General features: G+C 39.2%; 1 protein-coding gene and 1 long non-coding RNA gene across 2 annotated transcripts in view; both read left to right on the plus strand.

The window, feature by feature from the left end:
- LOC122560664 (ankyrin repeat and fibronectin type-III domain-containing protein 1-like) overlaps positions 1 to 13,037 on the plus strand; it is an 868,051-nt gene that overhangs the window by 319,165 nt on the left and 535,849 nt on the right. The gene's annotated exons all lie outside the window — the stretch shown is intronic.
- LOC122560665 overlaps positions 3,649 to 13,037 on the plus strand; it is a 76,104-nt gene continuing 66,715 nt past the window's right edge. The window contains exon 1 of the long non-coding RNA XR_006314780.1: positions 3,649 to 3,738. This is a non-coding gene — a long non-coding RNA (uncharacterized LOC122560665). The remainder of the gene's footprint in view (positions 3,739 to 13,037) is intronic.

The raw sequence follows: 13,037 nt of genomic DNA on the forward strand, positions 1-13,037 counted from the left end.
GCCAGGCTATTCTAGTTCAATAACAACCCTGCCATCTACAGAACATTGTGGCAAATTGCCAAGATATATCCTGTATGCAGAAAGCAGGATAAATACAACATGGTTGATTACCATCCTATCAAGCCAGTGTTGATCATTAAAGTGATGGAAGGTGTCATCAACAGTGCTATCAAGCGCCACCTGCTTAGGAATAACTTGCTCACTGACACTCAGTTTGAGTCCTGTCAGAGTCATTAAGCTCTTGACCTCATTACAGTATTGCTTCAAAGATGAGCAAAAGTGCAGAGTTTCAGAGATTAGGTGAGAGTGACTACTCTTTACATCAAGGGTGCATTTGACCATGTATGGCATCAAAAAGCCTTAGCAAAACTAGATTCAATGGGAATCAAGGGAGAAACTGCTCACTAGTTGCAGTCATATCCACCACAAAGGAATATGTTTGTGTTTGTTGAAGGTCAGTTATCCAGTTTCCAGAATATCTTTGCAGGAGCTCCTCAGGATGGTGTCCCAGTCTCAAGAATCTTCAGCTGCTTCACTGATGACCTGTCTTCCAAAATAAGATCAGAAGTGGTGATATTTGCTCATGAATGCACAACGTTCAGTACAATTCTACAACAAGACCAGGCCAGTATTCTGATTGGGCTGACAAGTGACAAATAACATTTGTGCCATAGAAGTGCCAGGCAATGACCATCTCCAAGAAGTGAGAATCGAACCATCACTGCTTGATATTAAATTGTGTTGCTTTCACTGAATCCCCTATTATCAACATTCTGGAGGTTTATCAAAGACTGAACTGGACTAGCCATTTAAATGGCTGCAAGAGCAGGTCAGAGACTGTAAATCCTGTAGTGAGTATTCACGTCTTGACTCCTCACAGCCGATTCAGCAACATCCACCAGGCAACAGGAGTATATCCCATCACACTGCTGATTTGTGCCTTGTAGATAATGGGCAAGTTCTAATGTAAAATTAGCATGTAGGCAGTTTCTTAAGGTAGTAATTAGTGTTAGCAATTAGTATTAGGCTGTATTGAGCTAAGGAAGAGCAAGAATCAGGCTAGCTGACAAAGCAACACCAACAGATGAACTTCTTGCCCAACTGCTTTACCTGTGACATTATAGTCAGTGAAATCTTCAGTAGCTTCCTACATTAAAGATTGTGAGTGTTTTGTTAGATTTAAGCCAAGCAAGCACAGAAGAGCTGAGAAGGTGTAAGTGAGGAGAATCCCTTTATCAAAACCATCCTCACTGGTATCAGGGTTGGCTAGAATCCCCGTTCCAGAGTGAAATGTGTCAATAGCAACACCCAAGGTGAAAGAGTAAAACACTGATGATATTTACACTTTTGAACTTCTGGAGGAACGTGAGGAGGTTCTAGTCAGTGCACTTTGATCACTGCATAAGTCTTGAAATGAGGAACAAGCAATGCAAATTTCTTTATTTACTGCTTATTTGATGCGATTGACTGTTGGTGTGAGACAGCTTTCATCAGTGCATAGTGGCACAACAAACACTGTTCAAGCCACAGTGGGGGGGTATCCATTTGTGCATTAAAATGTATCTTCATATAGTAGAGGATTCACATTCACAACAACAGAAAACATCAGCCCCAGAGCCAGAATCTCTTCTCAGTAACTCTGGACATTCTTATTTTTATTTGAGGTACAATAACTTGGTGGTAAAGAGATAAATGCTCAAACTCTCATATCTCAAAACAATTTAACATCATCTCAGCTTTCATGGTGAACATGAAAAATACAAAATCACAATGAATTAATATCTTGCAACGTCACTGTGATTTTGAAGGAATGTGCACATGGTGGCATCAAGTGCTTGCAGTAATCATGGTATTGATGGATGCCTTCTAATGATGTCATTAGTTATTTGGGAATACACATGCGGGCACCGGTTGTGCGTGCACAGACGTGGTACTTTATAACAACTGTGGACCAGATGCCACAAAATTCTCTAATGCTGCTGACTGTAGAACATTATTAACACAATTTTATGCAAATTAAATTTTCTTTACATGCAAACATATCACATGTAGGAACCCATCACAGGTCAGTGTAATGTATCAGGAGCCACTTTGACCATTGTATATGGTTCTTGTTTCTAAGAATTATATAGTGACTCCCACTGAAAAGCACTGGTGTCTGGATATTAGGTTCGACTAGAATCAAATTCATCGAATAATACAGTCTTGGATCACACTTTAGCAGTGACCTCAGGACTGCCAATATGCATGAAATTACAGCCCAGGGTAAGTCAATGCATTCAAGAAATGTAACATTGAAATCTGGACAGCACTGCAAAAATACAAAGCAGCTTCACAGACCTCATATCTTCTGTAGGGGGAGAGAGATTTCATGGAGTTGAGAAGGGTGGGAAAGGAGGCGAGTGGGCTGACATCATTAGGCAGGATGCAAATTCCAGTGGTGGACTGAGATAGAGGATACAATTAGCAGTTACTTGAGGCACACTAAGATTACACTAGGTTTCTACTTAGTCATAGAGTCATAGAGATGTACAGCATGGAAACAGACCCTTCGGTCCAACCAGATATCCCAACCCAATCTAGTCCCACCTGCCAGCACCTGGCCCACATCCCTCCCTTTCTATTCATATACCCATCCAAATGCCTCTTAAATGTTGCAATTGTACCAGACTCCACCACTTCCTCTGGCAGCTCATTCCATACATGCACCACCCTCTGCATGAAAAAGTTGCCCCTTAGGTCTCTTTTATATCTTTCCCCTTTCACCCTAAACCTATGCCCTCTAGTTCTGGACTCCCCCACCCCAAGGAAAAGACTTTGCCTATTTATCCAATTCATGCCCCTCATAATTTTGTAAACCTCTAAAAGGTCACCCCTCAGCCTCCGATGCTCCAGGGAAAACAGCCCCAGCCTGTTCAGCCTCTCTCTATAGCTCAAATCCTCCAACCCTGGCAACATCTTTGTAAATCTTTTCTGAACCCTTTCAAATTTCACAACATCTTTCTGGTAGGAAGGAGACCAGAATTGAATGCAATATGCCAACAGTGGCCTAAACAATGTTCTGTACAGCTTCAACATGACCTCCCAACTCCTGTACTTAATACTCTGACCAATAAAGGAAAGCATACTAAACACCTTCTTCACTATCCTATCTACCTGCGACTCCACTTTCAAGGGGCTATGAACCTGCACTCCAAATCTCTTTGTTCTTGGCAGGCAGCAGGTTTCTACTTGTTATATGATTGAATGTAATGAAAACTATTTAGCATAAGCATTTTTACTTATGTCTTAAACTCAAAATCAAATGAGCCAGTGCTTGAGAACTGTGTGGCACCTGGTTTGCAATTGTTTTAAGATGGTATGCACTAAGTATTAGCTTTAAGCAGTATGGTCAATGGTTCCCCTCCCCCTCCCGCACCTCTGCCTCACCTTTGATGGGTTGAAAGTCCCTTGATGGACTTTGCACTTAAATAATTCAATTGGAGACATGGTTGTTTATTGGTGGTAGTTAATTGATGGTTTGGTGATGGGGATAAAAAAAGTTCAGTTTTGTGTTAGAACACTTCTGGATATAAGGAAAAAAGTAAGGTTACTTTTTTTTGGTTTAACCTGACAGCACAAAAGAGGGGAGAAGGAGAATTAACACTTGCATGCAGGCTCAAGAATAGCAGTCATGAACCAGTATGTAACCAAATCTGGTTATAAATATAGGTTTGAGAAAAACGTATCACTTATCAGGTAAGATACACATCGATATGAAAAATTTTGGAAGATAAATATTCATGTTAACTAATCATGAAAGACTCCATCGCAGCCTGCAGAAGGATATACTTAGAAGGGGCCATGGAGATGATGCACATATTTTACTAATAAGTTAGTACTCAGCACAGAGAACAAAGGATAGGATAGTGAAGAAGGCGTTTGGTATACTTTCTTTTATTGTTCAGAGTATTGAGTACAGGAGTTGGGAGGTCATGTTGCGGCTGTACAGGACATTGGTTAGGCCACTGTTGGAATATTGTGTGCAATTCTGGTCTCCTTCCTATCGGAAAGATGTTGTGAAATTTGAAAAGATTTACAAGGATGTTGCCATGGTTGGAGGATCTGAGCTACAGGGAGAGGCAGAACAGGCTGGGGCTGTTTTCCCTGGAGCGTCAGAGGCTGAGGGGTGACCTTATAGAGGTTTACAAATTTATGAGGGGCATAGATAGGATAAATAGACAAAGTTTTTTCCCTGGGGTGGGGGAGTCCAGAACTAGAGGGCATAGGTTTAGGGTGAGAGGGGAAAGATATAAGAGACCTAAGGGGCAACTTTTTCACGCAGAGGGTGGTGTGTGTATGGAATGAGCTGCCAGAGGATGTGGTTGAGGCTGGTGCAATTGCAACATTTAAGAGGCATTTGGATGGGTATATGAATAGGAAAGTTTGGAGGGATATGGGCCGGGTGCTGGCAGGTGGGACTAGATTGGGTTGGGATATCTGGTCGGCGTGGATAGGTTGGACCAAAGGGTCTGTTTCCATGCTGTACATCTCTATGACTCTAAATAATTAATCACTGTAAATGCAGCCTGGAAGGGTACATCACATTTGAATTTGAAAGCAAAATGTTAATTAATGGGAGGAATACTGGAATCATCTAACTGATGAAAATGGCAAAAGTCCTTCTCATATGAATACCATTAGAAACGTTAGAGAACAATACTCTTAAAAATAAAGATAAAGTACTCTTAAAAATAAACATCATTACTCATAAACATTAACAAAGGATTAGTTTAAGACTGAAAGGAAAGGGATTATCAAAGATTATCCAGATATAAGTACAAAACATCACAAGTAGATTCACTAGAAATATGCTCACAATTTTGTAAAGGAATCTTCACCAATTTGAAAGTGAGAGGAACCTAAAAAAGAGGGTTAACACACATATTTGCCAAGGAGGAGGGGTCTAAATAAAGTAACAAATAAGAAAATAAGATTGAAATTTTTGAAGTATCAGGGAAGCTCAGTTAATACTTCTCGAAATAAATTCTCTCCCAGTGGAAGAAGATATCTTACTTGCCCTGGGCTTTAAGGTAATATTTTAACTATTGATGGCTATTCAATTCTTAGATATTGTTAGTTATTTTATTCCTAGTTGTTCTTAGCTATTCCTTGATTTTCTTAGATATTCTTGAATAGTTATAAATAGCATCAAACTGGATTGTACTAGATTTGGTATTTTGATAGATTTTGGCACAGCAGTATACTCATTCACTTAAAGTGTATAGCTTCTCAATTTCTCTTTATAAAATTAGTAAATTATCTAATTTAAGATGTTCTGCTACAGCTGAAATAACCCCTAACATCTTATACACTTCCTTAAGTGGGGAAGTATATTTTCTGAAGAGAGAAATGCCAGATCCTTAAAATATCTGGGGTGTTTATAGCATAGCTAACGCTTGTTAAAATTTAGCATTCTATTTGAAGGAAAGTAACTTTCTTGGGCAGCTACCTCTCCTGTGGGATGGTTATCTAAGTCACACAAACTCACAGCTAAGCATTTGTGAAATTGTATATCTTGAATTCAACATAAAGAAGATAGAAGGGAAATACTCCTGATCTAAGTTAGCTCTAAATAGGTGTGATAGCTATAAATCATTTTAAGTAGTGAATGTATTTTGGAATGAGTTTTGAGCATGTGTCGACGAGTGGGAAAGCGTCTTAATAGAGTTTGGGCATGGAGGAGTGAATGAGGGACAGACCTGATATCCTCGGAGAGATGGGTGGGGTGGGGGCAGTAGTGCTGGTGGGAGCAGTCAGTCTGCGTAAGAAAACGAAAAGCCTAAAGTATTGTCCAAATATGTGTTAATCTAAGCATTGGCTGCTAAGACTCTTAAAAGAATCTTGAGTGAATTTCAATTAGCCATCCTGAGAGTGATCTCACACAATGTCTTATGCAATGCATAGAAGGGAGGACCAGTTGAACCTACAATTTCTGTCATGTCCAACAGAATGTCAAGTCCAATGCTGGACACTAACATGAATGTTCAATAAAGAGTAATTGCAAAGACAAACCATTGTTTCTTTAATTATAAGGGAAATTCCCTGTCCTGTCATAATTAATGCATGCCAATCATGAACTGTGCCAGTACATTTAAAACTCTGTATAAGTTAGTCTCAACAGATAATAAAAATAAACAATTGTAATGTGAAATGTTTACAAGTGAAATTTAATTTGACAAAACTTGTAGCACCTTTATCCTCTCAAATTTTATGTTAATGACATTTTGTGGTTGGACAGGAAAGCTGTTTGATGAACAAGCTTTTTCATAGACTGAAGTTCGATGCAACATTGTCAGCTGATGGCTGGTTTCATGAATGAAAAACATCACCAACTGCTAAGTTGCCTGTGTTTTCCATGCACAATGGTGACTCTTAGAATTTTAATCATAATCACATGGCTAAAGGCAGAAAGAGAAAAAACAGAAGTGGTCATAAAATGCTGGTTATGAAATGTGGAATAACCTACTGGTGACAGAATTTCACCCTAAGTAACTACAGATTTTCAAAATGCTGGTGACCTTTTTGAATATGGATGGCAGCACACTTATATGAACTTGTGCAAACAGAAGCTTTCCAATTGACTTCTGTTGCCATCGGTTAATCAGTAACATAGCTTAATTTCTCTCCTCTCTAACCCAGGTCTGGTTACTAAGGATGTTAAATAGTCAGTCTCTTTTTGGCTGTTACATTTACCAAATAAGGGATCCAAACTGGCAAGATGCATCTGGTTGCTTACTCTGCTGGAGTAGGATTCTGGAGATTGGCTCAGGATGCTGTGGTCATACATTCTGAGTAGGAAGATATAGCAGAGGAAAATCTAACCCAAAATGTTTTGAAAGAGTTGATTGTCACAGCAATTAAAATCAGAATGACTACCTATTTACCAATGTTAAAAATCACACAACACCAAGTTAACCAGTGCTTCCAATTAAACCTGTTAAACTTGGTTTTGTGTGATTTTTCAACTTTTTGTACACCCCAGTCCAACACCGGCACCTCCAAATAATTTTTACCAACAAACTTAATCAAAATACTTTTTGTTTTATATTTTGATTGTCACTAGTTCCAGCTGCTCATGTCCCATTTCTGAGCACGAGAATGATCTGTGTCTTTGGTGTTTCTGCCTGTAATAACACTATAATGCTAACACTTTCAATTCGACTGAGTAACAGCATGACAGTGAATGACTTCCTTGTGAATTACCCTTAGAAAGGGTGTATCTGATATAATTTTGTTGTTGAGACATTAAACATTAAGGGTTTCTATTACATTTCAACCATGGCAGACACACAACAGCACTTCACGTTTCCACACCAAAAGGAAACACTCAACTTATAACTTAAGTCAATGGTTAAGGTTTTCTAGATAATTACCTCCAATAATGATCTGTGATCAGCTGGACATTTTCTCCGTGATAGCCTATTGCATAGTACAGTCAGAATTTGGAACTAAAATAATTTAATGGCATCCTGCACCATACAATAATTCTCTGGTTCTCTCCTCCAACACAATTGTTTATGTTGAGTCAATAAAGGGAAGTGGAATCTGAGGAACCCTGATTTGCTTCTTCGCTCATATCAGTCATTCCTGCACCAAAATTGTGTCACCACTCTGTTCAAGGAGAAGGCATCTCAAGGCAAAGAGAGAGGGGATGAATAATCTCAGTCAGCTCAAAGGAAACATGCACTGTACAAGCAAAACTCATAAATATACTCGATCAAGGACTTTTTCCTAATTTTGGATTGAAAATGAATGCTCCCATTCACACAAAAGATTGATAGAGCCAAAGAACAGAACTTTTTACAAATAATTTGGTAGATAGTAAGAGTCAGCCAGGAAGGACAGGTGAGTCTGAAAGAGAATCAAAACAAGGATCAGAGGTTATGTAAAACATTCTCTTTCTCTGAAAATAAACAACTCAACAGTAGCTGACTTCATGTCATTAAAATCGTGCAGGAAATATTCACGGTTAGTCCTGAGGTTAACCACACCACCACCATGTTTGAGCCTGATGGGAGTGACGAATACATTCTAACCACAGAGCCTAATCATATATGTCAATCTTGATGTGAGATCACTGAACCACCATTGTTGCCACATAAAAGGGAGAAATATAATCTACTAAATTACCCAATAATCCTAAATGTTATATTTGTGCATTTGCCAGTGTCATTTCGTCACCCTTCGTTACTCTGTTTTATTTTGTGTAATGCTGCTGCTGCTGCTAATGTTCTGTTAAAACTCCCCCGGGTGAGGCATAAACTGCAAATACTGGAAATGAAACAAAAACAGAAAATGCTGAAAACTAAGAGCAGATCACTGAGAACTAGCCAGGAAATATACCCAAAATGTTAACTTTTCTATTTATAGATGATGACTAATTTCCTGTGTATTTCCAATATTTTCTCTTTCCATGACATTATAAAGTTGAATTCCAGTGATGCTGGAATGGGAAAATAGAATGTGGAAGCATTTTCTATTCTTGATGTCACTGGAACTAAACCTTAATGTCACAGTCAGAGCAGTGCTACATAAAATGGATGCCTCTGCTCCACACTCTAAACCGAGAAATTACTCTAAAGACTTGACAAAATCTTATCAAATTTCTCTCTTTTATTTTCAAGTGTTTATACAGTATTTTTAATTATAAAAGACCAGCTGGAGAAGGTTTTTCTAATCTTGTGCACTACCTTTCTCTATCTTCAGCTTTTCTAGGTCTCCCTTTGCCATTTATTATGGACGTTAGAGAAGATTAAAAATCACACACAATACCAGGTTATAGACCAACAGGTTTATTTGGAAGTACATGCTTTCGGAGAGCTGCGAAGGGAGCAGAGCTCCGAACTTGTACTGCCTCTCTCCCACTGCTGTATTTCTTTGTGATTGGGATGAAGTAGTTAGCCATCCAGTTGAAGACTTCCTCCCAAATGTTGGTCACTAGTGTAGAAGGTAAGCTCACTTCTGCATCCATCCAGAGCATCCACGTTCTGGATGTAAAACCCAGCCTACAGTAACATAACAGTACAGCAGAAAAGAAGGCTCATCGGCCCATCATTTCTGTGCTGCATCTTTACAAGAGAAGTTCAGCTAGTCCCACTGCTTCTCCCTTTTCTTTTTGAGTAGATGTTTGTGGATGTGGTGTCAATCAATTTTGAATCTGTTTTAAAATTTACTCTCTGTAGAATGAAAGTGCCTGTTCAGTAGAAGTTAATGAAAGATCTTAATATCAGGTATGTGACATAGCTGCACCTTTAATAAGGTCTTGCTGTAATTGGCTTTTCTTTCAGAGAGGTTGCAAATGACACAGACTCTGAAAATGGAGGTTTGAAGGGTTTTATGGCCAATTTGACTGTAGCTAACAGATACTGCCTCAGATAGAAGCTTGCATGTTTAAAAAAAACACTTACAGAATGAAAAGGATGTGGTAGGTTCTCCCAGCTCAGCTTTTCTCTGGTTTTATTTTTAGCAAAGTTGTGGAAAAGCTGCTGGACCCAGAAGCAGGTCCAGGCTGGTACTCTCTCTCTGACTTCTATCCCGTATGACCCTGTGTATGATTTTACCTTTTGTGCCAAGGGGTGTTTATGAGGATTGTTACACATCATTAAGTTGGGATGATTTGTTGGGTTTTCAGATAGGATAAGTTATTCAGTATCTTGTTTTTTGTTGTTGTAATCTTGTAAATAAATTCTGTTTTGTTTAAAGCTAAGATGTTTGACCAGCTGATTCTCTCTTGGAATATCCACTCTACACCTGCTTAAAACAACAAGCAAAGTTAGGGTCTGAGCTACCTTCTTGAAATGGTTTGAGGCGTCTGGCCTGATCCATAACAGGCATATGCTATGACATTGCGCAATGATATGTATACATAACCCAAAGCATAGCTATTGCATCTTGCTGGGCCCTGAGTCAAGCAATCAAACATCACTCTGGCAACTTGGTAGCTGCCAAATCCAATGAAAGTCTAGTTGTGTTGCTATGACATGGGGATAACCATGAAACATGTCTGGAACCATATTCTTGTGACAAACAGAGTTGGAGATAAACCCAGCTCAAAGAAATTAGCTCATTTTGAGTTCTATCCTATGTACTTAAACTTATAGAGTCATAGAGTCATACAGCACAAAAAACATCCAATTCATCCACACTGACGGGGCATCCCATTTAGCCATCACTTGGCCCATGTCCCTTTAAACCCTTCCTATTCATATCAGAGTGGTGCTGGAAATGCACAGCAGGTCAGGCAGCATCCGAGGAGCAGAAAAATTAACGTTTTGGGCAATAGCCCTTCATCAGGAATTCCTGATGCTTTTTAAATGTCAAAATTGTACTCACCTCCACCACTTCCACTGGCAGCTTGTTCCATACACACACCACCTTCTGCATGGTAAAATTACCCCTTAGATCGTGTTTAAATGTTTATGCTCTCACCTTAAACCTATGCCCTGTAGGTTTGGACTTTCCCACCCTAGGAAAAAGACCTTGGCTATTCATCCAATCCATGCCCCTATGATTTTATAAACCTCAATAAGGTTAGGCCTCAGTCTATGACACTCCAGGGAAAAGGTCCCAGCATATTCAGCCTCTCCCTATAGCTCAAACCCTCCAGCCCCAGCAACGTCTTTTCTGCAGCCTCCCAAATTTAACAATGTCTTCCCTGTAGAAGGATGACCAGAACTGCATGCAGTATTCCAAAAGTGGCCTAACTAATGTCCTATTCAGCCGCAACATGACCTCCCAACTTCTATATCAATGCAGTGACCAATGAAGGCAAGCATACTAAATGCCTTCTTCACCATCCTATCCACATTTGACTTTACTTTCAAGGAACTATGCACCTGCATCCCTAGATCTCTTTGTTCAGCAACACTCCCCAGGGCCCTACCATCAACCAAACCAGTCCTTTCCTATCCTGGTTTGCCTTACTAAAATGCAACACCTCACATTTATCTAAATTAAATTCTATCTGCCACTCCTCAGCCTATTGGCACATCTAATGAAGGTCTAATTTTACTCTGAGATGACCTTCTTTACTGATCACTACACCGTCAGTTTTGGTGTCATCTACAAATTGTTACAAGGCGGAGGTCAAACTTGCCAGCCAATTAAAACTAACACCCCAAAAAATCTCACTTCGTAATCTGCTAAGTGTTAGTGAGTGAAAGAAAACCCCTGATTTCTACTGTTAAAGAAAAAGTAACAATTTATTTTTCTAACTTTAACAGTGAACACCAAACAAAAACTATTAACAAACCCGAGTTTCCTTTTTCTTAACTAATCACAATGTGACCCCCAACTCTATTAAAATACTGCTCCAATAATACAATTATTAAACAATAAATTAACATAATTTCTCAAATTCCACACAGTCTCTTATGCTATCTTCCTTCCAGTCTTCTGAATCTGCTGTCTCCTCCCTGGGTCATCTCTTTTTTTTTACTGCGTGTATCTTTGTAAAAAATTTCTTTGGTACCTTTAATAGATGGGGCCTTTTGAGAGATTTCTTTGAGAGTGTTCAGAGCCCTTTTCAGATGATGAGTGCTCTCATGGTCAAAGGGCAGTTAGCTCTGATTAATTTTCAAAATGCCCTTCCTGTTTATAATCCCAAGACTTGTACCCTCTCATTGGTCAGATGTTGTTAATGCAATAAAATTCAAATTCGATTAGTTTTTGGTATCCTGAGCATAATTTAAATTAATTGGTTAAATTCAAAGCCGGTTTCCTTAACCTCAAAATATAACCCCAATTCTTATACTCTCTACACCCGCCAGCTAGTCACAGGCACATGTGCTGTCACAATCTCTCAGTTCAGAAAAGACACCTCTCTCTTCAAGTGATGATATACTCTTTTGACTTTGTGACAAAACTTACTAACCATATCTCATATATTCATATCCAATCATTTGGCTCACCAGTGGCCACAGACCGCCAGTCCAAAAAGCAACCCACCACCACTACCCTCTGTCTCCTACTTTCAAGACAATTTTGTATACAATTGGCTAGCTTCCCCTGAATCCCATGTGATCTAATCTTACAAATCAATCTACCATGTGGAACCTTATTGAACGCTTTGCTACTGTCCAGATATACAATGTCAACTGCTCTGCCTTTATCAACCTTCTTGGTCACCTCTTCAAAAAACTCAATTGAGTTAGTGAGACACAATTTCCCATGCACATGATCCATGCTGACTATCCTAATCAGCCCTTGCCTTTCTAAGTGCATGTAAATGCTGTCCCTCAGAATTCCCTCCAATAATTTACCCATCACTGATGTCAGGCTAACCAGTCTATAGTTCCCTAGCTTTTCTTTACAGCCTTTCTTAAATAATGGCACTGCAATGTCCAACCTCCAGACTTCTGGCACCTCACCTGTGGCTATTGGTGATAGAGATATATCAGCAAGGGGCCTAGCAATCTCTTTCCTAGCTTCTCACAAAGTTCTGAGAAATACCTTATCAGGACTCTGGTATTTATTTACCTTGTGTTTTAAGACCTCCAGCACCTCTTCTGTTATATGAACTCATTTCAAGACATCACTATAGTTGGTTCTGCTATAACATGGTAGTTCTGTTATCATGCAACCCCACATTATAAGAAAATTGTGTAATAGCAACACCATTTAAACTAATAGGGCCAGAATTACATTATAACTATTACATAATTTAGAAGTTCATGCTATGGAAACAGTGTCCTCAATTTGTCAGTTGTGTTATAGCGAATTTGCATTAACAAAATGAGCTCTATAGCAGAACGACCCGAATTTATTTCCCCAAATTCCCTAGCTTCTATGTCCTTCTCTACAATACATACTGACACAAAATTTTCATTTAGTATTTCACCCATTTTCTGTGGTTCCACACACAAACGGCCACATTGACCTTGAAGGGTCACTATTGTCTCCCTGGTTACTCTTTTGTCCTTAATGTATTTATAGAATCACTTTGGAGTCTCCTTAATTCTATTTGCCAAAGGTCCTCTTTTTGCTCTCCTGATTTC

This window comes from Chiloscyllium plagiosum, chromosome 21 (assembly GCF_004010195.1).
Source record: "Chiloscyllium plagiosum isolate BGI_BamShark_2017 chromosome 21, ASM401019v2, whole genome shotgun sequence".
NCBI classification, from domain to species: Eukaryota; Metazoa; Chordata; class Chondrichthyes; order Orectolobiformes; family Hemiscylliidae; genus Chiloscyllium; species Chiloscyllium plagiosum.